Below are 24,993 nucleotides of genomic sequence, written 5' to 3' on the forward strand. Positions count from 1 at the left end.
TGTTTTTCACAGGGCAACCAAGATCCTTGCAGAAGTGTTTAAGCTGCTCCACCTTGTATGAATACAAATCCTCAATGTGAAACTCCACTTCTGCCCCTTCAATTTCTGCCTTTCCTATCAGAGACATGATGCTTTGAAGAGTTAATCAAAAATAGAACCAAAAATCCAAAGACAGTATGTGGCTGCATAGTGTCTGCACTAAACTAGTGATGTACAACAATTACTGTGGGTGAAGTACAAATACAAGTTCAAATCCTCACCGCTGACCACCAATGTTAGATCTGGGGGTCTCTAGTTGGCAGAGGTAGGTACCAATGTCCAAATAGGGACCCTTGCTTCTAGTCAGGGTAAGGGGGATACACTCTTTAGATAACCCCTGCTCACCCCCTTGGTAGCTTGGCACGAGCAGACAGGCTTATCAAAGGCAATGTGTAAAGTATTTGTACCAACACTCACAGTAACACAGTGAAAACACCACAAATGGACTCCACACCAGTTTAAAAAAATAAAGTATATTTATCTAAACTACGCAAGACCAAAACGACAAACATCCAACATACACAGTTCAAGAATATGATATTAAAAGAGTTCTAGGGTTTGCGTCAAAATAATCCACAGTTGCGTCACGTTTAGCCCAAAGTACCTGTAGATGCGACAAAAGTTCCAAATGGAATCTGCAGCATTGAAAAACAAGCGATGCGTCACTCCTGAGAACCTGGGGAGGCGATGCGACAGCCCCGCTGGACGCAGCAGGCGTGTCGTGACAAATTTGGTCTGTATGGGAAGGGATGCGATACCTTGTATGGATTCCGGTGCGAAGGTTCGGTGGGAAGCGTCTTGCACAGGCACGATGTGACAATCTTCAGGACGGCGACGATCTCAGGTGCGGCGCCAATGCGCAGCGCAGTGCCGTTTTTCTCCTCTTGCGGCCCCTTGATGCGATGGCTCTGCGACGATGTCCGCAGCGACGTGATGCCATCCGCAAGTAAGCGGTGCGGCGATCTCACCCAGCGACAACAGGTTCTGCGACGATACTCGCAGCAACAGGAATCTTCCTGCATGGAGCCGATGGGTTCCGCAAGCGAAGGATGCGTCGACTCTTGCAGCGGCAACAGGCGCTGCGACGATCTTGATCTTCGCGACTGCAGGAATTTTCTCAGACTGTCGGGGATACGCTTCGCAAGCGATGCATGAAAATTTGCAGATTGTCTTCTTTTCTCCTTGTCCAGCTCCCCAAACAGCAGGCACAACTTCCAGAGGCACCACAACTGGACCAAGCACCATAGGAAGGGCAGAACTCATAAAGCAGAGTTCATGGGGAAGCTGGAGGTGAAGTCCTTTTGTTCCTGGGACTTCTTAACATTAACAGGGAGCCAGCTCTTCTCAGGCCCTTGGAGATCTCTTCAAGCAAAGGGACACAGCACACAGCAAAGTCCTTCTCCTCTCAATGGCAGCAAAGCAACTGCATGCCAGCCCACAAGTACACAGCAGGACAGTCCTTCCTTTTCAGTCTTCCAGTTTTCTCCTTGACAGAGGTTCCTTCTTGATTCCAGGATGATCTAATGTTCTGTAGTCTGGGTAGCCCTTTTTATACCAGTCTTTCCTTTGTTCTCCAGAGGCAGAGAGGCCTTGGCTTGGCCAGAACCAGTTCAGCTCAGTTCCTGAGATCTTTGTTTTTCTGTCTTCTCCTCTCCTTTCAGAGAGAGGGGCAGGGTCGTCAGCCTTCCTGCAGGAGGTGGAGCCAGCATTGTGGAAGGCAGGCACTGCCCTATTCAGGCCCAGTTGGTATCCCCTCCCACCACTCAAGATACAGATGCAGTCATTCAGCCTAGCGCTGACTCATCCACCCTCCTGGGGGCTCCCCAGCCCCTGTCACTCACAAACCAGACAGTCAATTCAAAACAGGCCAAGGCACACAGAAAGGTTAGACAAGAGAACAGCAACTTTCTAAAAGTGCTGTTCTCAAACAAAGGATTTAAAAACCATCCTTCCTAAAAGATGCTATTAAATTCTGAGTTCAGAGATACCAGACTTTAACTTTCTATCTGGCTCCTATGGAAAGATATGCAGGTAAACATTATACTCAGCATTTCCCATTATAGCCTATGGTCAAGATAGCCCTCTCAATAGCGAAAAACGAAAGTGGCTGTAATTCACTACCAGAGCATGTCACACACACCAGTACACGCTCTACCTTTCATATACACTGTACCCTGCTCAGGGGGTAGCTAGGGCCTTCTATAGGGGCGTCCACTGTGTACAGAAAGGGAAGGATGCTGCCCTAGCCAGTGTTGAGTCACTCAAACAAGAGAAAGCAAAAGCAAACAGGGAGGAGACAAAGTGAGATCATAGAGCAGATGCTAGGATTCCCATCAATGTATCGTGGTGATCAATCTAATCATTTGGTCATCCATCCATCAGGATGATGGGTCTCTTGATCATAGAGACTTACTTTCATCCAAAGGAAATTCTCTCATATGGATCAAACCAAACTCCCAAGGAAAGAAAGGATAGGTAGTAAATTCCTTTATTCCAGACCACATGAGAATTACGTGCAGTGCAAAACAAAAAAGTGGTGATCTAAAATAGAGTAGTGAGGAGAAAACAACAAACTATTTATTCAAGATAACGCCTCACCCCCTAATCTAAAAACAGAACAGAGGCCCTGAAGAAAGCCAAGGGCATTGTTCCCTATTGGCTGAAACATGTTGGCCTTATATATAATTTTTGCAGTTATTTGTTGAAACTGCTATTTGCACTGTTCTATCTATCCTAACATCTGCTCTATGATCTCACTTTGTCTACTCCCTGTTTGCTTTTGCTTTCTCTTGTTTGAGTGACTCCCTTTCTGACTCATTATTTAAAGCAGACTGAGGCGATAGGCACACATTGTTGATTTAAGACCCCCAGTTCTGTTTTGTGTTGCTATTGAATATATTTGGGCATTGGAACTGTGGCAGGTAGTTAAATATCCCTATGACCCTATATCTCTCTGTTGTTTTTTAATACAAATATGCCAATCATGGATAACCAATCACAATACCAATTTACACAGGGAGCACTTACACTCTGACACTGATCAGCAGTGGCAGAGTGTCCAAAGAATCTAAACCAGCAAAAATTAAATCCAGCACAGCATCAAAAATACTGGAGGTAGAGGCAAAAAGATAGGGAAAAACCACGCCAAGGATGCCAGGTCTAACAACTACCCTTAGATGTCTTACTTGTAATGTTCACAGGTTAAATAATCAGTGCAAAAGCCCATCTAGTGTTCGCTTACCTACCCCTGCACCACATTTATATCTACTACCTGCAGTAGCTTCATCTCACTAGTGCCTCAAACCCCCAGCGGTGTACTAGATAACTCTCAAAAACACATGCAGAAGTTTATTCTAATTAAGCTTTCGGCTTCACTGTTTTCATTTGAAAGGGCCTACAATGGCACGCAAACACGTCTATGTGCGACATGCAAGGCAGATAGGTTGTCTTTCGTGACACATTTATAGGTCGACCTCTCAAGCTGGCTGCTGTGTATTGGCCTACTTTTGATTGCCCCACTTTGTTTCCAGTACTCTGGCCATGCATTTGCAATGTGGGACCTGCAACAGTCTTCTGGGGGTGTGATTTTAATGTTTTGTTAGATCATTACCTAGACCGCTTCAATGGAACGAGGTGACTGCACCATGGTGCAGCCGCTCAACTGTGTCTCATAATGGAAGACCACTGGCTCCTTGACCAGGGACGGTATGCACACCCTAGGGATAGCGAGGGCACATGCATAGGAACCACACATGCTACCTGGTCCAGGATTGACTATTGGCTGACAATGAAGGATGTGGCCCCCTGTATGAGGACTACTGAGAATCTCCCCTGGGCACTTTCTGATCAAGCACCGGTCCTTCATGAACTTGCTACCCCTGACACGTGAGATTGCACATAATCATCGCGTCTCCCACCTAATGGTTTCTGTGACCCAGTTTTCTGGGATGAGACCTCGAATGTTACAGAATATTTCTCCCATAGCTCACACTATATGTCTTCTGCATCCACGATCTGGGAGGGTTTTAAAGTCTATATTCCAAGTATGTGTATGGCTAAGCAAGCTGGTGTACTTAGGGCAATACGAACGCAACTTACTACTCTCGCATCTAATATTCGTGCCTTCAAGCTTACATTCTTTACTTCAAGGGATGCAAATATCCTTGCATCAATCAGGCAGAAACTTGACAAATATGAAGACAGGGCTTTGTGGGATACATTCTGTCTCTGTAAGGAGGCAGTTGTCTGGAGATATGTGGAGGATGTTAGGTCAGGGCAGGTACTGGCCAAACTGTTGCAAGGACCTTTGGCTACCGACCATAGTACAGAACTACTTCATGACCAGCAGGTGCCCCATTTGGAACCAGAGGACCTTAAGCCCACTGTAGCGACTTTCTACACTGATCTCGACACCTCCAAGATTGTGCATGACTCACGTTTCTATATTCTATTCAACTCCTTTGACTCAAGAACTTCCATTGGCAGTATGTTGATGTCCCATTGTTGGCCGACGACATAGGACAGGTGACACGGGGCATACCCGGAGACAAGGCACCCAGACTGGATGGCCTGACAGTCGCCTTTTAAAGAGTATGCCCAGATTCTTGCTTCCCACAATGACGAGGCTGTTGGGGAGTACGACGAGGCTCTGTGGCTAGGTCGCCGGCCCCCACAATGCGTTAGGCAGTGATTGTCACCATTCTGAAACCCAGATAACCTCCTAACCACTTTGACTCCTACCACCCTTTATCTATGATCAATGTTGACCATACAATCCTTGCCAAATTACTTGTGATCCATTTGACCCCACTGCTGCCTGATATTGTCTGCCTGGACCAATCAGGCTTTGTGCCTGGGTGAAACAATTGTCATAATTTACGTACTATGCGTGTACTCGTGCACTGCATTATACCAGAGCTTGAGGAGGGAGTGCTCTTACTTGATTCCAGCTGGATCAAACTTCTTTATCAGCTATTGTGCTTTGGGTTGTGCTCAATGGTGAGGGCACAACCCCCTTCGTGGTCAATGGAGGAACCAGACAAGGTTGTCTGCTCTCTCCTATTCTCTTTGCCATTGTGATGGTGCCACTGGTGGCCTGTCTGCACCAACACCACACACAGAGTGGACTTGCCTTCCATGCCAGAAGTATTTTAGTTTCCATGTATGCAGATGATGTCACCCTATATAAACGTCACCCACAGCTTGATATATCCCCAGTGACTCATTGGGTCATCTGTTTTGGTGGCTTCACTGGTATTCATATCAACTGGTCTATATCTTTCCTCTTGCCACTATTACAGACAGTTTCACACCAGATTACCCATTACAATGGGTGGACGACCCAGTTCGCTACCAGTGTGTATGGATCAGTAGAGATATCAAACTATATGCAAAACTAATAAGGGCATATTGATGATGTGCCTTGAAGCTCATGCTCCAGCCCTGAACCGCCTGCAACTCTCTATGGCCGGGAGAATTGCTACCACTAAAAGTCTCATTCTCTCAAAATTGACATGGAGCTCTATTACTGCGCGCAAGCGCAACATGCTAATTTCTGGATACATCTGCCCCCCTTTCAACTACATGTGGTCATAGAGACAGCCACTGCGGCCCGCTGCCGATTAAGCACTGCGCTCTCTCTGCCTGCCTGTCATCCCTTGGGTCATAATAGATACCAGTGCTTGTACAACTTGGGCATGGGATAGACTGCATCTCCACGCCAGCTTAAGCACTCTATATTCTCCCTTTAGCCACCTGAATGGTCACCCTTAGCTTCCGGCAGTTGATAATGACATAGTATGCGGCCAACTGTCGCGGTTATGTCTTGTTACGCTAGGTGATTTATATCCAGAGGAACACTTTATATTGGTGCAACACATATCCGCTCTATTGCAACATACTCCACTCAGAGTTTTCAGATACTTCAGATTTCACCCTACACAATACTGAGGCTGCTGTTCCTCCCATGTTATTGACCAAACTATCACCACGGAAACTAATCACATGCCTAAATGCATCATGCAAGATACGTCACCCATATGCACTCCCAGACTGTACTCCAATTGTGAAGTCATGCTCGATCCTCCCTTCACTGTAGCACAGTCGCGATATTGCTGCGGGCTGAATAGGGAGCTCTCTCCCAACTACCGACTGTGCTTAATTCACATTAAATTTCTTCATCAAATGTACTGTATTCCTGCACAGTTGTTCCATATGGGGATTTTAGGTGAAGCACATTGTTGTAAATGCGGACACGATTGACCTGCAATACACAGCTTATGGTCCCACATATATGATGCCATCACCTCTATCACTGATTATCGGCCCCAAAAGACTCCACTTGTTTCACTTTAAGGCTATGTCAAGAAAGTTCCTAGTGGAGTTTAGCGACTGATTGCAATCTTATTCCTCCTGGTTAACATAGAGTCGTAATACACTGGGGGCGCCATACTGTACTTCAAATTGATAGCTTGATGCCCAATTTCGCAAATTGCCATGAGCAACTTACAGCATACTGGCAATTGTTGCCCCAGGGCTCCCGCCTGGTAGATATCTGGCCACCCTTTGATTGTATATTTTTCATTCCATAAAGATTTCACAGGAGTTCAGAACACCTTCTACCCCCAGGCATATGAGGGGGTGTCTCCCCGAGACTGTTGATGACCCTGTATAGCCACTTTTTTCTCCTTTGAATGCACCAGCCACTCACTTGGTGTGTTTCCAGTTGATCATAGCGTCATACGATCTACAGGCTATAGCAGATATTGTGCTTGTGTGAAGACATACTGTGGGTTCACTGGGTTACAATCATTGATTACTGGCAAACCTATTTTGCTGTTGATTAAGTACCTTGTCTCCCTGCGCTTTTATTATAATCCTGCTCTGCTCGTTTTCTTTGTTTGATTTGTCCTAATGTCCTAATGTTTGTGGTACCTTGCAGTTGCAGTACCCTTCCTTAAACTTCATAAACAACATTTTAAAAAAATATATTTTTGTTTACAATTTCTGCGGTTTTGATAATAGTAGAAATAGATATTTTTAACTGCAATATTTCCGTCATTGCTATTTGTCTTGTTGTTATTTATGTATAGAGGGCAATATTGTTGTAACTGATATTTATGTGAATTGATGTTGATTTAAATGGTATTATGTCATTGATCCACACACTTCTCAACCAACCCACCTACATAAAAAAGACCCCCACCCAGAAGCAAGGGTAAACCAAGCTATAGGGCACCCTCACTGACAAGGATGGGCAGGCATCTTTCAAATAGCTCGCACCTCCACATTTAGTATGGCAGGTAAGGAGGCAATGTTGAAAATTACAGTCTAGTCATATTACGCCACAGCTCGAAAGACAAAATGGATGATCATTGACTCAGGAGATTGCGGGCCCAACTGTGGTGGCCACTAGACACTTGTGGAGATCACCCAAACTTAAGAGGTACTGGAAGGAGGTGATCTATGAAGTACACAAAATCTTCAACACAGACATACCTCAGTTAGCCAGCTACATTCTCCTAGGTTTCCCAAACAAACAAACATACCCATTACGCTCAAGCACAGGTAAAGCAATCTCACTTGCCCCCTGTATTGCCAAACAAGTTATTACTGCTGAGTTGGGTACAGATATCACTCCTGAGCATATGGTAGGACTACATAAACTGTGGGATCTCCCTGGCATGAAGAAGAGTAACACCACCCTAGAAAATAAACAAATCCTGTTCAATATGATATGGTGTCCCTGCATAACATGTTGTCCCAAATATTTACCAACCTTGGGTCCTGAGGTTCAATCATTCCGGAAAGTTTATCTTTATTGCCAGTTTGGATATAGAAAATACATAGACACATATACTTTAAAATCACAAAATACAAAAGCACTAAAATGACAAATTTAAATTTAATTAAAAAACATTACAAATCAATGCATACAATCAATAGAAAATGTCACCACTCTACAACCCTGATTGTGGTACTCTGGTCCACATGTGCAATACTGATTGATTTAGTAATTATAAACACATCACGGGTACTGGTATCAGACTTACATATTTTCAAAGCAAAAATACATTGCCCTCTCCCTAGTTGCAGGCAAAGTGGCCTAATCCATGTATGTCTATGTTTCATATAAGTGATGCAAAAAAGATAACATGTTTTTCAGTTTCATATGATTACTTACCCATTGGGCATTTCTTGCAAACGGAGACCATATGTGCTGGCCTCACATGCATGCTACAGAGCACCTGAAGATCCTCATGGGTGATTAGCGTGCTATAAAAACGCAGACACATAACATAACTTTGACCATGTACTCTTAAAAGCGGCTAACAGTAAAATCACCATCCTAAACTTGATGTATAAACTTATTTTAGGAGGAGATGATATAAAGTCCATATATGCTTCAAATCTATATTGCCACTTCGTCAGTAGAATTTTGCTTTTAATATAGCCCACCTTGAGTATATATTAACACTTTCTCAAGTGCACAATCCCAGCACCTTTCCTTTAGTGAGTGGTGAATGTGCCTAGTAATAGATGAGGTATTATGACAGCAATCCCAAAACCCTAGACTAATTAGTTAATCTTTATCAAACTTGTTGGACTCAGCCCTTTCGGCAGGGTCACCCCCAAACATTTTGACTTTCTCGTCCCTTTTTTATGAGCTCGTTTTTGTTGGCTTTAGGCTTCTGGACACTTTACCACTGCTAACCAGTGCTAAATTGAATATTCTCTTTTCCAAAAATGTGATTACATTGGCTTATCCACAAGTTGCATATGTGATTTACTTATAAGTTTCTAGTAGAGTGCAATATATGTGCCCAAAGCCTGTACATTAAATATGGCTCAGAAGCCTTTTGAACATTTCTCAGGCCTGCTACTGCCTTCCTTTTATTACATACAAGTCACCCCTAATGTAGGCCCTAGGCAGCCCTATGGGCAGAGTGCAGTGTATTTAAAAGGTAGGACATGTACGTATGAGTTTTATAGTGAAAAACGTCTACATTCATTTTTCACTACTGATCGGCCTATCTCTCATATATGTTAACAATGGGATTGCCCTAAAACATCTTTTAAGTGTAATTTCCAATTGGAAAGAGATAGAAAATGCAAGTTTGGTGTCTCTGGAATCACAATTTAAAATTACGGATCATGGTGAAGTCGGATTTCAAATCGTAAGTTTTAAAATGACACTTTTAGAAAGGGAGTCAAAAAGAGGGGGGTTGGGCCCTTGTTTACAACTAGATTATGCCTCTTTTATAGTATAAACAATTGTAGACCTAGCTGTACCTTTTTGTTCTGAGCTATTTGAAAAGTAAGGGACAGAAAACCAAATTTCCTATGCCCATGTTTTATTTAAAAAAAAATCTGAAATTCATTTAATCTGTTTAGAAACGTATGTCTAATCATCAAAGGGTCACTTTAAATGTTTCTATCTGTGCATGGATATATGTCTGTCCCCCTTTTTGACAGATGAATACAGAGCTCAGAACATTTTGTCATATTTCAACTTCCAACACATTTAACATACTAAATATCAATATAAATTATATGAAGCTCAAACAATTGTAGCATTTGCTACCCAATTAAATACAAATTGACAACATATTCGTACAACACATATGAACAAAATGACTCCATGAACCAGTCAACTTCTTTTTAAGCTAAAAACAGGAGGTCAGAGTGGAATACACAGCAGGCCACAGCAGCAGGCAGTCCTCTGAGAGTCCTTCTGTAGGTCCAGAAAGTAAACTGAAGAGTGCCTATGAGGGTCCTATTTTTGTACCTGGTGCCTTTTTCAATTTGGGAAAAGTTTCTAGAGGTTTCTCTACGAACTGCATGGAATTTCCTGACTACCCTGCCCTGGCTCCAAGCTAGCTGTAAAGACAATGTGGAGGTGATAAGCCATGTGTGTGAAGGGAGAGCATAGCCTATTCAGTTGCAAATGGGGTTGTGCCCAGCCCACCCCCCTCCATCCTGGCAGCAGATGACCCATTCAGGCTCACCTCATTCCTCTATTGTGTGACTCTCTGGGATGAATTCACAAAGTCTAACTATCAGTTGCACCCTCCTATGTGACTTAAGAGAGACTCCAGGCACAAAAAGGCTAAGCGCAGGACAATGCCAACTTTATAAAAGTGGCTAAATCCAAATCATCATTTAAAATTTGACTTTACTATTAGGGAATATTTTTCCTTACAATTTCATCGATTTCAAACATGAAATGCTTACCTGGTCCCAATCAAACGTTACTGCTTACTGAATGTAAGAAGGCAGTCCAATGTTGTCCTCCGGGACAGGTAGGTCTCACAGTAGTTAAAAACTAATTTAGGAGGTTTTCAGTACCAGGATATGTAAAACTTAAAAGTACATATCCAACCTTTTATTTGCAATGCACCCTGCCCTGTGCGATCCCAAGGGCAAACGTTAAGGGTGGCTTATGTAAAAAGGGGAGTTTAAGGGTAGACAAGGGGGTTATATTGGCAAGTTAAATTGGCAATTTAAACCTGTATTAAGGCTGCAATCGCATACCTGGGACATGTTTTAATGCGCTATTTAGGTTGGGTGGCACAATAAGTGCTGCAAGCTCTCTAGTAGCATTACAGGCCCTGGGTATATGGTATACCACTCTGTAAGGGACTTATAAGTAAATTAAATATGCCAATCAGGTGTAAATAAATGTAAACACAAGGGACCCGATTCACAGAACTAACTTATGACAAAATCCTAAACTTACTACTCATGGTAGTCACAGAATGCACTCACGACTGTCCTAAGTTTACGTCCGCACTCGGGCCGGAATTTCAGCACCCAGAGTGGAAGCTCCGCACCCGGAGTGGAAGCTCCACACCTGGAGTGGAAGCTCCACACCCGGAGCGGAATTTCCACCATCGGTCCAGAAACTCCGATTCCGGGCAGGAATACCCACAATCTGGTGTTAATTGACTATATCTGATGCATTGTGGGTATTCCAGCCTGGAAGCGGAGAGTCCGGCCCAATGGTGGAAATTCCACTCCCGGTGTGGAGCTTCCACTCCAGTTGTAGAAGTTCCGGCCCAAGTTCGGACGTAAAGTTAGGACAGTCGTAAATGTATTCTGTGAATACCAGGAGTAGTACGTTTAGGATTTTGTCATAAGTTAGTTCTGTGAATCGGGCCCATTGGGTGGGAGAGCACAGTTCACCCATTGCATTCTGGTAAATGCAGTATGCTTACTTTAAAGTTTCTGTAGTTTTTCACCAAAGTTGGTGCAGGTAGTGCTGTTATTCCCTACAATGTGCTAGCATTTTGCCATGTCGTCTCCTTATGCCAATTTTCCTAATTTCCAGGGTTTTTCCAAGGATGCCCCATATGTCAAGAATTACTTCTAGTATACCAGCACCAGTATTCCACCATGAAACAATGATGCCAAGATTTAATTCTAATTTGCCAGCACAAGTTTTTTTTTATCAAAGGTGTCTGTACTGATCAGAATTGCACTGGTACTGGTACAGGTATTTTTCCATGGGTGCCTCTCTAAGCCAACGATTTCTCAAGTATGCCTGGGAAAATCCAAGACTCGTAAGCGTAACACTACATTCCCAGTCTATCTCATTTACATTCATTCACTCACATTCCTACTCATTGACACTTGCACTCTCTCATTTACACTCATTCATTCTCACTTTTTTACACACTCTTACTTTCACTCATTTGCACTCCCTTACACCCATTTTTACTCTGATTCATTCATAGTCACACTCAAACTTGCTTTGACTCTCAACATCTCATTCTAACTCACTCATTCTTATTATCTCTTACAGATTCACTCATTCTCACTTGCGGTTACACTCACCTCCTGTCACTTACTAATTTGCACTCACAATCTCTAATACTCCCTCACACATTTTCGTGCTGATACATTCTCACTCACTCACTCTCACTCATCTGCAGTCAGTCTTACTTTTAGTTTGACTCACTAACACTCAGTCTCAGTCAGTCATGCTCCCTCTCTATCTGTCACTGAGTCTCACTCACACACACACATGCTGACACACACAGACACAAATGCCCACACATACAGAAGCTTTTTTCTCTCATGGTCACACTCGTACCCACTAACACATGCACAACCTCCCTTCCCTAACCACAACACCTTCTTCTCTTCATCTTTCTTTTTTCTTCTCTCTCCTTCTTATTATTACTCTCTTGTTTTTATCTCCAAATTCTTCATGCTCTCTTCAATCATCCATGCCATTGCTCCCATCACTTTCCATCCTTATTCACTAAGATGTTTAATCCTTTTCACTATCATTGTTACTTGTGGGAATTGTTCTGACATCATCATTTCTTTCTCTGGATACACTCCCCCTCTCGTCCTCCCTTTGCTTCCGTCCTCATCTCCCTTTCTCATCTTACCTTCTCTTTGCCTATTACTTTCTGATCCTGTCTCCCTTTACTTCTTTCCCCATCAAAAACCATTAAAAGCACCAGCACTTAGCAACAGAGGTAGCGCTTGTCAGACCGCTCTCCAGTAAGGAAGGGTGGATTTGATGACCATTTAGAGTTTGACAATATGAACATGCTGAACACTGGATGATCGTAAGTTGTATGGGAGGAATTGTATTGGGAAAGTCCTAGGGTACATCTGGAGACAACATAAAATTGGTGTGTAAATAATGGCAAGGGATAGAGAGGTGAGCCATAATACCAGTTGTACATTTTTAATGGCAAGCAGGAAAATATAAGACAAGGTCTGCCTTCTAAATTAAAAAACCAATGGGCCTGATTCACAAAGGTAAGCTTAGATGTTTGGCCTAAACTTAGACCAAACATCTACGTTCACGACTTTAAGAATCCACAAAGGGCATTTACGAGTACTATCTTTATGTACAGACTCGTGGAGGAGAGCCAGCCCGAGTATGGACAAAAAACTGTACTCGTAAATGCCGTTTGCGAATTCCCAAAGTTGTAAACTTAGACGTTTGGTCTAAGTTTAGACCGAACGTCCAAGTTTACCTTTGAGAATCAGGCCTAGGAAATGCCAGCAGAAACAATGTGTAGGTTAAAATTCAAAAAATGTTGAGGCAAGGGATATAAAAGTAGACTGCAGCAACTGCTATTTATATAGATTTAGCAGACATCATTATTTTTGTCTCTAAGTGCTTTACTTCTTTGAGGGCTTCCAATTCTGAATGTTTCCTAAAGCCTGGGCTTTCAATAAATAGGTGGTATCCTAGCTTCTCTGGAATGGCCTTTGCCTGCAGCTATCAACAATGCTGATATCGAATGGGGCAGTATTTGCACTTGCCTACAGCGATGCTGCATTTTTTACACACATACCTCAGACTTATTTTACAATGTTCCTGCTACTTTAATGCATTACTATCTACAATTGCTATTATAGTTAGTTATTAAAGAGGCAGCAAGAGTAGCTGTTAGCAGTGTATTGAGCAGCACAGTGTCTGCACTTGTTAGCAATCATACTATATTATAATGGAACTGTCCCTTCACTTTTGCCCTTTATTACTGCTGAAAAGTGTATGAACATCTTAACAGAATTGTTATCATTTTAAGAGGCTAGTGTATGAATTGTCAGTTTTGATATCAGAATGTTTCCTATGATAGGTAATTACCTACGCTTATAAGCATGTGTTTTAGCCAGCATTCACAATTGCACATTCCAAAATTCAGAACACGCCAAAAAGTAGACGAGCAAGCCCGCAGATTCACATATGAAGCCCACATCCAGAAACAGGGGGCATACTTGCCAACATTTTGTGTTGACAAAAAAGAGGTAACATATATCTGGGCTAGTAGTAATAAATCAGCATTGGGCATCATATTTCTCTTGAAAGGATTTTCACAATATGGCAAGAATTATAATCAGAAGTGTTTCCTTGGTGTACAATAACACTGTCTCAATGTCCACTAATGATGAGTAAATACAATAGATAAAACACTAAGTTTATATTTTAACAATTGGTAAAAAGGCAGTTCTCTTCAGCAGGAGCATTGCCCAACAGAGCTGGTTTAAGGAAGTGAGCAAAACTTTTCTAGCAGCTTTTGATTGCAGTTGAGGTTTCACAGTTGTGTATGTATAATGTCCACTTTCATTCCCGGTCAAGTAAGGTCCCCCAAAGCCCTGCATTCCCCTCTTCCTGAGCTGTCCTTGAGTTCTGGTCTGCAAGGGTAATTTGTTAGCCCTTTGTCTTCAGTAGCTGTTTTGGCTTTGTTCTAATGGGGTTCTGACCGGAGTTTAAAAAGTGTCAAAGGGGGTGGACATAGGACTGAAAGCAAGTGAAGCATGACCCCAGTTTGGACTGAGGGAGCAGGAACTAAGTCTGAGCATGCCTTTTGAGAAAAACAGAATCACAAACAGTACCCAACTCTGTTTTGAGATAACACGTAATAACCCTGGGGAAATTAATTTGTGAAGCAAACTAAATATTCTCCACTGGGTAGTGGGGAAGGAAAACATTCCCTTTTGTTAATTACCCTCGGGTCACCCAGTCCCCTAAAAGGTTGGGTGGGCTCAACAGTATCTCAGGGAGTGCTTGAAAGAAAAAGCCAGGGGGTCTTTGCAGAATACAAATCCTCAGGCTGTACCCGGTATCCCTTTATTCTTGGAACAGCAAGAGATATTAAAAACAAATTAGCATATACAAGGGTCAGTTGGCTGTATTGTCGGTCCTATGATCCTAGTGCAACATGTTTCAGCCTTTCTATTGGCCTATAAAAGGTCCTAGGCTTTCTTCAGAACTGTGTGGATGCTGGGGTTCCCTCCCTGGTATGAGTGGAAGATAATTAATCGCCCTACTGTAAAAAGGGCAGAACGCTGTTCTTTTAGTAAAATATAAGATAACCTTATCTTCAATGTTTAAGGATGTTATTCCTTCTTCCCCATCCCGATTTGGGAGAGGTAACACATCATGGGGGTTTATAGTTCAGGGGGTAGCCCTGTAGTCAGACAGTCATCAAGGGTCCTGCCCGCTTCTGAACCTACTTGGTACAAATCCCTGGGGTTTTGAGAAAAACACCAGGCAGGGTCCAAAATGGAAGTCAGCCCTGTGTGTTCTGCAAGGGAAATCAGGGTGCTTCAGACAGGATAGGCTGTTAATTGCCTGGCAATGCTAGGTGTTGTGCATAATCGGGTGGGAAGCATTATGATCAGATAAATATGCATTTCTAATAAATAACGCATGCTAAAGCTGTACTTGAATAGAGGCAAGAGACACTGCTGGGTGTGCCTCAATCGGAGCAGCTAGCTTATTGGCTGAAGTGAGGATCTTTGCTATGGTGCATGAATCCACCACAAACTGTGTATGTTGCTTCCTTTTGCTCGCACAGAACGACTTCACAATGACTTCTGAAATGAATTAGACCCTTTAATCGCAGGCCGTGCTGGGCCTTGCTTTTCTCTACAGTTTTAAGAAGCACCCTAGGGGATATGCTGAATGCAATCCATGACCAGTCTAGCTGGATCCAAGATGTCACAGAGACGGTGCCAGGGGTCGCAAGGGGCAAGCCAGGGGTTGCAGCTGCGAGCCCTGGCGACTCCCAAATGATGTCCATGCTTTCTTCCCATCATTATTGCATTGGTTTTCAAATTCAACATTAGATAGGACCAAGTTTAAAACATGTAGTTCTTTTCCTTCACTTGACATTACTGAAGCTGATAAATGGGCTGTCCAGTTTTAGGTTTAAACCTATAATAACTGATAAAGCCCCACCGGAAGGTAAACGGCCCTCACCAGTGTAAACATATAAACACTGGAAAAAAACCTGCACAACACCAAACTAAATGCCATTCAAAAAAAGGAAAAGAAGAATGAAAGAGTAATTTTTATTTTTTCCTGAAGGGACTATTATTATTATTGGGACATTTATTAAGCGCTGCGCTTACGCACACCGGCGTGTCCACGCGCTAAAAGTGGGAGTAGGCAGATGACAGGGAACACAAAACAGCACGAGCCATTATTTGCTATAAAGATAAGTTTTTAATTTTTCCGGAATCTGGCCTCCTCTAGTTCCAGACGCAGGTCCGTTGGCAGTTTGTTCCAGATTGTTGCCGCCAAATGTCTGAAAGACCTGCCTCCCATGCGGGCCTTCTTAATTCTTGGGGTCCTCAATAGGCCACCCCCTGTTGATCTGAGCGCCCGTGTTGGTATGTACGCTTTGATCAAATTCGTCAGGGGGGCGGGTGCCCTGCCATTCAAAATACGATGACAGGTACAGAGGGCTTTATACTCCACTCTTCTCCTTACGGGAAGCCAGTGTAGCTGCTGAAGGGCCGCCTTAGAAGGCGCCCTTTTAGGCAGTCTGAGTATCAGACGTGCTGCCGCATTCTGGAGCACTTGCAGCCGGGCCATGCTTTTTTCTGGCGCCCCCAGGTACAACAGGTTCCCGTAGTCCGCCCTAGCTGTTACCAGGGCATGAACCAGGGTTTGACGTGCTTCCAGCGGGAGTAAGTCCAGGACCTTTCTCAGCGGCTTCAGAATCCCGAAACAGACTCCCACCACCCGATTAATCTGGGGGCCAAAAGTGAGTCCTACGTCAAACCACACCCCCAAATTGCGCGCCTCTAGGCACGGGGTAGGGGTGGGGCCAAGGCAGGAGGGCCACCATGCCGGCGACCAGGCAGACTGGGCTCTCCCTACCACCAGCACCTCTGTCTTGCTGCCGTTCAGCTTCAAGCAATTGTTGGCCATCCATTCGGCAAGATCTTTCATACACGAATGGAAGCCATCGGCAGCAAGACAGGGCGCCTGCGACAGGGAGATCACCAGCTGCGTGTCGTCGGCATAGGAGACTAGTTGGAGGCCATGACTCTCCACGATCGATGCAACAGGCGCGACGTACAAATTGAAGAGGGTCGGGCTCAAGGACGAGCCCTGCGGCACGCCTTGGCCCAGAGGCACCCCCCTAGAATAGCAGTCTCCCTGCCTGACTTGAAAACTTCTCTCATTGAGGAAGTCTTGGATCCATCTCAGCGCGGTGCCAGAGATGCCACCTCTGTTCAGACACTGTAGCAGGATGTTGTGTGCTACAGTGTCGAACGCCGCGCTGAGGTCCAGCAAGATCAGAGCCATAGTTTGGCCTGCATCCACGCCCTCTCTCAGATGTTCCGTCGCCATGAGGAGGGCGGACTCGGTGGAGTGACGTGGCCTGAAACCAAACTGCGTCGCATGGAGCAATCCCCTTTCCTCTACGTGCTTCATAATTTGGGTATTAACCACCTTTTCCGCCACTTTTGACAGAAAAGGCAGGAGGGAGATGGGCCTCAGATTTTCTAATACCTCGAAGCCTAAATGGGGTTTCTTCCTGAGCGGGAGCACCACCGCCTGTTTCCATCCGATCGGCAGCTTCCCTGACCCGAAAGAAACGTCGAGGATATGCCTTATATAAGGCTCCAAGACTACCAGACTATCTGCCAAGCGTTTTGGCGACACCGGATCCCACGGGGACCCTGTTTTTACAGAGCGGCACACCACTAATAGTTCCTCAGGAGGAGGGGTGCAATAGCGTATAATATGCCCTGCCGTCTCTATGTGTCCCATTGCTTCCTCTAGGTCCAGCCCTATAGGCCGAATAGGGAAGGTTGAATAAATCTTCTCTACTTTGGCGGAGAAGTAGTCTGCAATTCGGTCACAAGACTCCGTAGAGCAGCTCTCCGGCTCTGTAGATGCATTCACCGATGTCAGGGATTTATAGATAAAAAAAAGTTCCTTGGCAGAATTTTCCGCCCCCTGAATTTGTTCAGCAGAATAGGCTGCCTTAGACTTTTTTATCAGCCTATGGTGAATGCGCCTTTTTTCCAGAAATAGCTCCCTGGCATGGTTGTCATAAGACAACCTCCAGACTTTTTCTGCCCGCCTACAGTCTGCCTTAGTCAGTCTCAGCTCAGCACTGAACCAAGGAGCTGAGCGATCTTTCCGAGCGCCCGTAGTAGTAGCGCGGCAGAGTGGGGCTGTCTGGTCAAGCGCTGCCGTAATGCGCTGATTCAGATTGAGGACAGCTGTTTCTATGTCCTCGCCCCCTGGCAAACCATCCCTCGTTAAGGCTTGGTTAAAAGCTGCCACCGAGAATTTGGCCCACTTCCTCCTAAGATAGTTAGAGGGTACCTGGCTGGTTTTGTTGGAATTTCTACTCTGTATGGAGAATGCCACCAGGAAGTGGTCGGTCCAGGGAACGGGTTCAACACCTGACACTTCCACACCTTCCCAATTAGCATAGACCGGGTCCAGGAGGTGTCCCAGTCGATGCGTAGGCGACTTAAGTTTCAGGTCCAGTTGCAGGGCAAGCATGTCCCGACCAAAATCCTCAACCCCTATAGCCTCAGGGCAGTTGAGGTGCAGGTTAAGATCTCCTAAAAGGAGAAATTTATCCCTGCGCAGGGTCGCCTCCATGAGGCTTTCTAACAGGCTCTCCCTAAACTTGGTGCAGGCCCCAGGGGGCCGATATACCAAGCAGCCATTGAGAGTCATGGCCCCATTAATTTTAATCGAGAAGAGACCCGCCTCACTCTCCATGATCGGCGTGCGTTCTAAGCAGCAACCCAAAGTGTCTTTAAAAATAATCGCAATCCCCCCTCCCACCCCCTCAGGCCTATCCTGCCTGACCCAGGAGTAATTCTCCGGTGTGGCTTCAATGATGTCAGAGTCGGAAAACTGATCTAACCACGTTTCAGTTAGAAACAGTAGGTCAAGTCTTTTTTCCGTAATCAGCTCGAACACATCGAGCCTGTGTTTACGTAGCGACCTTAAGTTCAGGAGACCGCAGGACAATGCCTGCTCCGTGGTAGCCAGCGTGGTCGTCGTCATACGAAAGCTACAGTGAGGGCATACCCTGTCACTGCTCACCATCCCGTGCATACAAGAGGAGGCAGTGTGGGGGCGGAAACCAAGAAGTTGTTCCCTAGTCCAGTAGATCTTACAACCAGGGGTAGTAGCCCTAGCCCGCAGTCGGCCGCGGACGGGCGCAGACGGGCTCGACTTTGGCGACACTTCGGCGCGCCTTCGACGCGCCCGCTGCGCACGTCCGCTGCGCTCCCGGTATGACTAATACAGTGTAACTTTGTAATATAAAGTAGCAGTAAGAAAGACTGGGCTAACATTATTCTGCTTGAGTTTTGTTGTTCAGGGATGTCACTAAAATATTGTTTCTTCTTCCTTTTTTCAGTTTTGTGGTCTTTGGTCTAAAGATTCAGGGGTTCGAAGCATGGTTTAGGTGTTGTTTATTTACTTTAAAAACTGTAGAGAATCGGGAATTATCAAAATCATATTTGATTTTTTTGGATCGTTTGAGTGTTTTATTGATAGGTAAAATGTAGATTTCATAAGAATCTTTCCCAATATGTACCACCACATTACTCACAGAGAATGGATAAAAACCCTTGATACATCAGCACTACTTTCCAGTGCGTCAGTATTGATAGTAGATGAATTGCCAAACACCCCAGGCTTTAAACATTCAATACAAGTTATAGTTACATGTATGTGTGAAAAGAGTGCAGTAACAAAGCATCTGGGATTCTGGCGAAAAACATGACACCAGACTTTTTGAAAACATGGAACGCAGTGTCACTTGGAATGCTGCTGCAAAAAAGTTCTTACCAAGTTCAACAAAGATTGGAGTGATTTTGTATGTATTTGCAGTGATTCAGCTACGCATATGAAAAAGATGTGTAATGACCTGTCAAAATCGATACCTAAGCTAAAGTGCTTCCCTGTAACAGATCCTTGCCACTTGTTTGCTGATATGCTGAAAGGATCTTTATAATCTTTAGAGTTAATGAAGAATGCTATTGACTTTTTAGTCCATTCTGGTGCACTGTTTTGCTATGCACAGAAACTAAAACGCAAATATTTCTAATGTTGTGCTTTCTGTGGTATTGAAGAAAAAGTCATTCCAACTGTGTCACTTAGCTGGTGGCTCTCAGTCATAGAGGCCATGAACTCCATATTTTCCATGTGGCAACCGTTTACAGAACTTTTGCTGAGTGATGATGCAAAAGGCAAGAAATGTGAGGATCTTTGGTCACATATTGATAGTGATTTGAAAAAAAGTACACTCTAGATTTTTACTCGAAAGCATGACTGCCGTAGTGGACATAATAAAAAAAACTAGAGTCTGAAAACACCCTTGTCTACCAAGTGTTCAGAATAATTGATGTAGATTTGAAACATCTCCTTGAGAGTTGGCTGGGTGACACTTTTAGTGACTTTGGCACTACATCATATTCCATGTTAGAGTTCTTGCCACTTGGTAAGCAAAGAAATGTTGAGGAGCAATTCCGGAACTTTTAGTTTACAATGTATGAGAAATAGCCCTTCACCAACGATGGCATTTGAATTCAATAAAGCCTCACTGTGTTACTCTCTACAAGTTATAGATCCCTTACATAAAGGGAAATTTTCTACGGAGTTTCAAAGTGTTGCTTCATTTGGGACGGCTTCAATAACTCTGAGGGTATATGTGCCCAGTTCAATGCATATTTTGCAGAACCTGTCACAGAGAATCACAATCTTCAAGTGCACCAGTATTGGCATGGTAAGCGATGTCAGTGGCCAGAGTTAGAAAATTGTATAGTGTCTATTTTGACGGTGCTGAGAGGGCCTTTCACAGATAAAAGTTTACATGGGAAGGAAAGAGCAAGCGTGCATAACCAAAGACTCAGTGTAGAAGTATTGTATGGTGTACTATGATAAGTTTGATTTGTAAAAATGTATTTGGACCTCATTTACACTGTCCGTACACTGTCTGTATACCATGCACTATCAGTACTAGGAGGTGGTGGCAGCTCCTGCAAACACCGCTGAGCGCTGGGGGGGCAGACTGCGAGGCACGCACTGTGTAATGACTTACGATTGCTGTGTCCTCTTCTGCCTTCTCATTTACTCTCACCCTCACCCTACTCTATCTGCCAGTTCCTAAGTACTTCATTTACGCTACTAAAAGCGGCTGCTGGATTTTTAAAATTGTTATTTCCTCATTTATTTTAAATCTTGAACTTACTTGCTGCGAGGTGTGCTTTCCCCTGCCCAGGTCCATCACGGCTGCATTGCCGATTGTGTGGAGGGCAGGGTGCCATCTTAGGTCAGTCCCTAGCCCGGCAGGACCGTAGGTTGCGGTCTAGCTGGAGGCGGGGCTAGGCCACATATTGTACATGTTGACTCGAACGCGCAGCCTAAGGCAAGCCCGTCTGCGCCCATCTGCGCCCGTCTGTGCCCGTCCGCAGCCGGCCGGGGCCAGGGGCAGGAAGTTCTGTCCGTTTCCTCAACTACCCAGCCCCGGCCTTGATTCGCCTTCACGACCACTGGCCCCTCAGCCCCACCACGCAATCACGATTGGACACATTGGGAATTCTCAGCCCCCGGACACATTTTGAGGAATTAGTTTCTCCCTTGACTGTGGCCCTGTTCCCTCCCTCTTTGGCTGACCCAGGTGAGGCTTCCCCCCCTCACCAATAGAACAACTAATCTAAGCCTTACAGTCAGCTATCTTAACACCCGCTCGCTGGTTAAACATCAGTTAGAGATCTTCCACCTCCTGGACTCGGAAAAACCTGATATTCTATGATTGACGGAAACCTGGCTTAATGAGGAATCTACCCCTGATATCCTGGCCGCAGTCCCCCCGGGCTACTACATCCTCCAGACAAATAGGTCATAAGGTAAGCCCGGTGGTGGGGTCGTGGCTATCATCAAACAGTCCATCAGGTTCTCACTTCTTAATACTGTCAGTATCCCTTACGTTGATTGCCTTACCTTAAGACTTGAGTCCTCTTTGTCCCCCCCTTATTTGTGTTTTGGTATATCGGCCTCCTCAGCACATGCCCGATTTCCCGTCACTGTTTAGCGACATGTTCTCCCAGCTGGTGATCAATAACTCTAGAGTTTTAATCATAGGCAATTTTAATTTTTGGCCTTTGGACGCCAGGGAAAGCACTTGTTCCTCGGCCTTCACCAAGCTACTAGAAGGCATGAACTGCTTACAACACATCCGATAAGCAACTCATGTCAAAGGCCAGGTTTGGACTTCTAACCTGGCCATTTCCAATCCCCTTATTTCCCACTGCCCATGGTCAGACCACTTTACTATTTCGTTTTCCCTGACCTCGACCTATCGTACTAGTCTTACCCCTGTGGGAAATCTCCTGGCTAGGAACTGGAACAGAGCTGATCCTAGGGAACTTTGTTCCTTACTCAGTTCCTCGATTCCTGCTGAGCATGATTCCCTTGACACTCAGGCCTCGAGCTTGAGACACTGGCTTGAATCAGCTAGCGACATTGTTGCGCCGTTTAGACGCATCAAATTAAAACGCCCCCACGATGCTCAGAGATGGTTTTCGGAAGAAATGAAAGCAAAAAAACATTTGCTTAGGCAGGCTGAGTGTAACTGGAGGCGGGAATATGCCCCCGAGAAAAAACTGCTATTCACAGCTCAGCTTAAAGACTACAAGCAAGCCATCCTTCAGGCAAAAATGTTAATGTTAATGTTAATGTTATATGGACTTATAAAGCGCACGGCTGCCCCAGCCAAGGGGCGTCCCGGCGCTAGCTGCATGAAGCTGGGCGGAAGGAGATGTTTGAATTGACATAATAGAGATATTGCACACTAACAGAAAAGATGAGTCTTTATAGCTTTCCTGAAGGGTAGCATATTTTCTATTCCTTGTATTTGAATTGGAAGTTCATTCCAGAGCTTTGCCGCGAGGTAGCTGAATGAGCGGCCGCCCATCCTGACTAAATTAATGCGGGGCACCACGGCTAGATTCTGTCCCTCAGAGCGCAGCGTGCGTCGGGGAACGTAGGATGAGAGAAGTGGACAGAGCATGGAGGGGGAGCAGATTTAAGGATTTTAAATGCAAGGCATAGAGTTTTAAAGTGAATCCTTTTTTCCACGGAAAGCCAGTGGAGTTTCGTGAGGACAGTGGTCACCGACTTATAACGAGGGAGGCCGGTCAGAGCTCTGGCGGCGGCGTTCTGGACTCGCTGGAGTCTGGATTTCTCTGCTACGTTTGCCCCTAACAGGAGGGAGCTAGCGTAGTCTAGCCTCGAAAGGATTGCTGACTGAACCACTAGTTGGCGGGTTTGGTGGTCTACAAATTTTAAAATCGGCCTGAGATTGCCTGAGATTGCGTAAAATTCAAAACAGGTGGCCGCCACTTTCTTGGTATGGTGGGTAAAGTTCAAGGCAGAGTCCACCCAGACTCCCAGGTTTTTTACACAGTATTTATGCTCGGGTGGTTGGCCGAGGGTCTCTGGTCACCAGCTGTTCCCCCAGGCAGATGTCTGTTTGCCCACCAGCAAAACCTCCGTTTTGCCGGCGTTGAGCTCGAGGTAGTTCGCCGTCATCCAGCTGGTGATGTTTATGAGAGTCTGTTTGAAATTCTGTGCACTAAGACCGCTTTCATTTTTCAGTCCCACCACTAGCTGGGTGTCGTCAGCGTAAGACACCAGTGACAGTCCATGACTCCTGGCTACTTCTGCCAGAGGTTGGACGTACACATTGAACAGGGTAGGGCTGAGAGCCGACCCCTGGGGCACATCCTGCTCAATGGGGCATTCTTTAGAAATCCTGCACTTTTCCAAAAAGATTGTAGACTCTGCCACAAAGGCTAAATACATTTTCTCTATTGTAGAAGAACTTTCACTTCCAGATAGGGTGACTATTAAACCTCTCCCCTCCCAAGCCCTCTGTGACTCCCTTAATTCGTTTTTCGTGGAGAAAATTGTCAAAATTAAAAACAGTATTGCCCGCTGCATGGCACCCTCTACACCTACACCTGCCCTCCCCTGGCCACTACAAATCCCCATACAGTAGATCAGATACCTCCGATGTCTGAGGATGAATTCCTTGCCCTGTTAAAAAAGGTTGGGTCGGGCTCCCCTACTGACTGCTGTCCCCCCCATATCTCACGAGAGGCTTTCACTGCTTGCCCCACACCTCCTCTGAACCTTCTTAATAATTCCCTATGACTGGGCCGGGTCCCTGAATCCTTTAAGACCGCCGAAGTAGTACCTATCCTGAAAAGGCCCAATGCCGACCCCTCTGTGATGAGCAACGTTCGTCCCATCTCCCTTCTTCCCTACTTGAGCAAAGTGTTGGAGGCCCATGTCACTGGCTTTCTGAGCTCCTTCATTGAAGGCTCCCTGTTCCTTGATCCGCAACAGGCTGGCTTTAGACCTGCCCATTCGACTGAGTCAGTCATTCTCTCAGTAATGGAGGAATTGCGGAGAGGGGCGGACCTCGGGACCAGCCAGGCCTTGGTGTCCCTTGATCTGTCTGCCGCCTTCGACACGGTCGACCACAACATTTTGGTCGACCGTGTCGGAGAGGCCGGCATCCGTGGGACAGCCCTGGAGTGGGTTTGTTCTTTTTTTGACCGACCGCCACCAGGCTGTCCATCTCTCTAACTTCTCAGGATAAAAGGTTAAGCTGACCTGCGGAGTCCCCCAGGGCTCTTCCCTCTCTCCCCTTCTTTTTAATCTATATCTGACCTACCTTATTCACTCCCTGCAAGGCAGTAAGGTCACTGCATTTAACTACGCTGACGACATCCAGCTAGTTTTTGATATTGATTCCTCTGATCAGCCTATTTATAATTTCCATTCTACTCTGTGCCTCATCAGCAACTGGATGGAGAATAATCATTTAAAACTCAACCCCGATAAGACCGAGTTGGTCCTAACCGGTGGCGTCTCCAATCCAGTCCTTGGAGCTCTAATTTCTGGCCTTCTTGCCTTGGTCCCCCTCCATGCCCTGTGGACTCCACCAAGAGCCTTGGAGTTATTATCTGTAAGGACCTTTCTTTGAAGCCCCATATCAATACCGTGGTCTCCTCTAGTTTTTTCCATCTCCGGAGAAACCGTAAGATCTCTCGCTTTTTAACCAGGGAGGCCCTTACTCTGGCTCTATTGGCCCTAGTAGTGTCCAGGCTTGATTATGCCAACTCTCTTTACGTAGGCAT

Source organism: Lissotriton helveticus, chromosome 7, assembly GCF_964261635.1.
Source record: "Lissotriton helveticus chromosome 7, aLisHel1.1, whole genome shotgun sequence".
NCBI classification, from domain to species: Eukaryota; Metazoa; Chordata; class Amphibia; order Caudata; family Salamandridae; genus Lissotriton; species Lissotriton helveticus.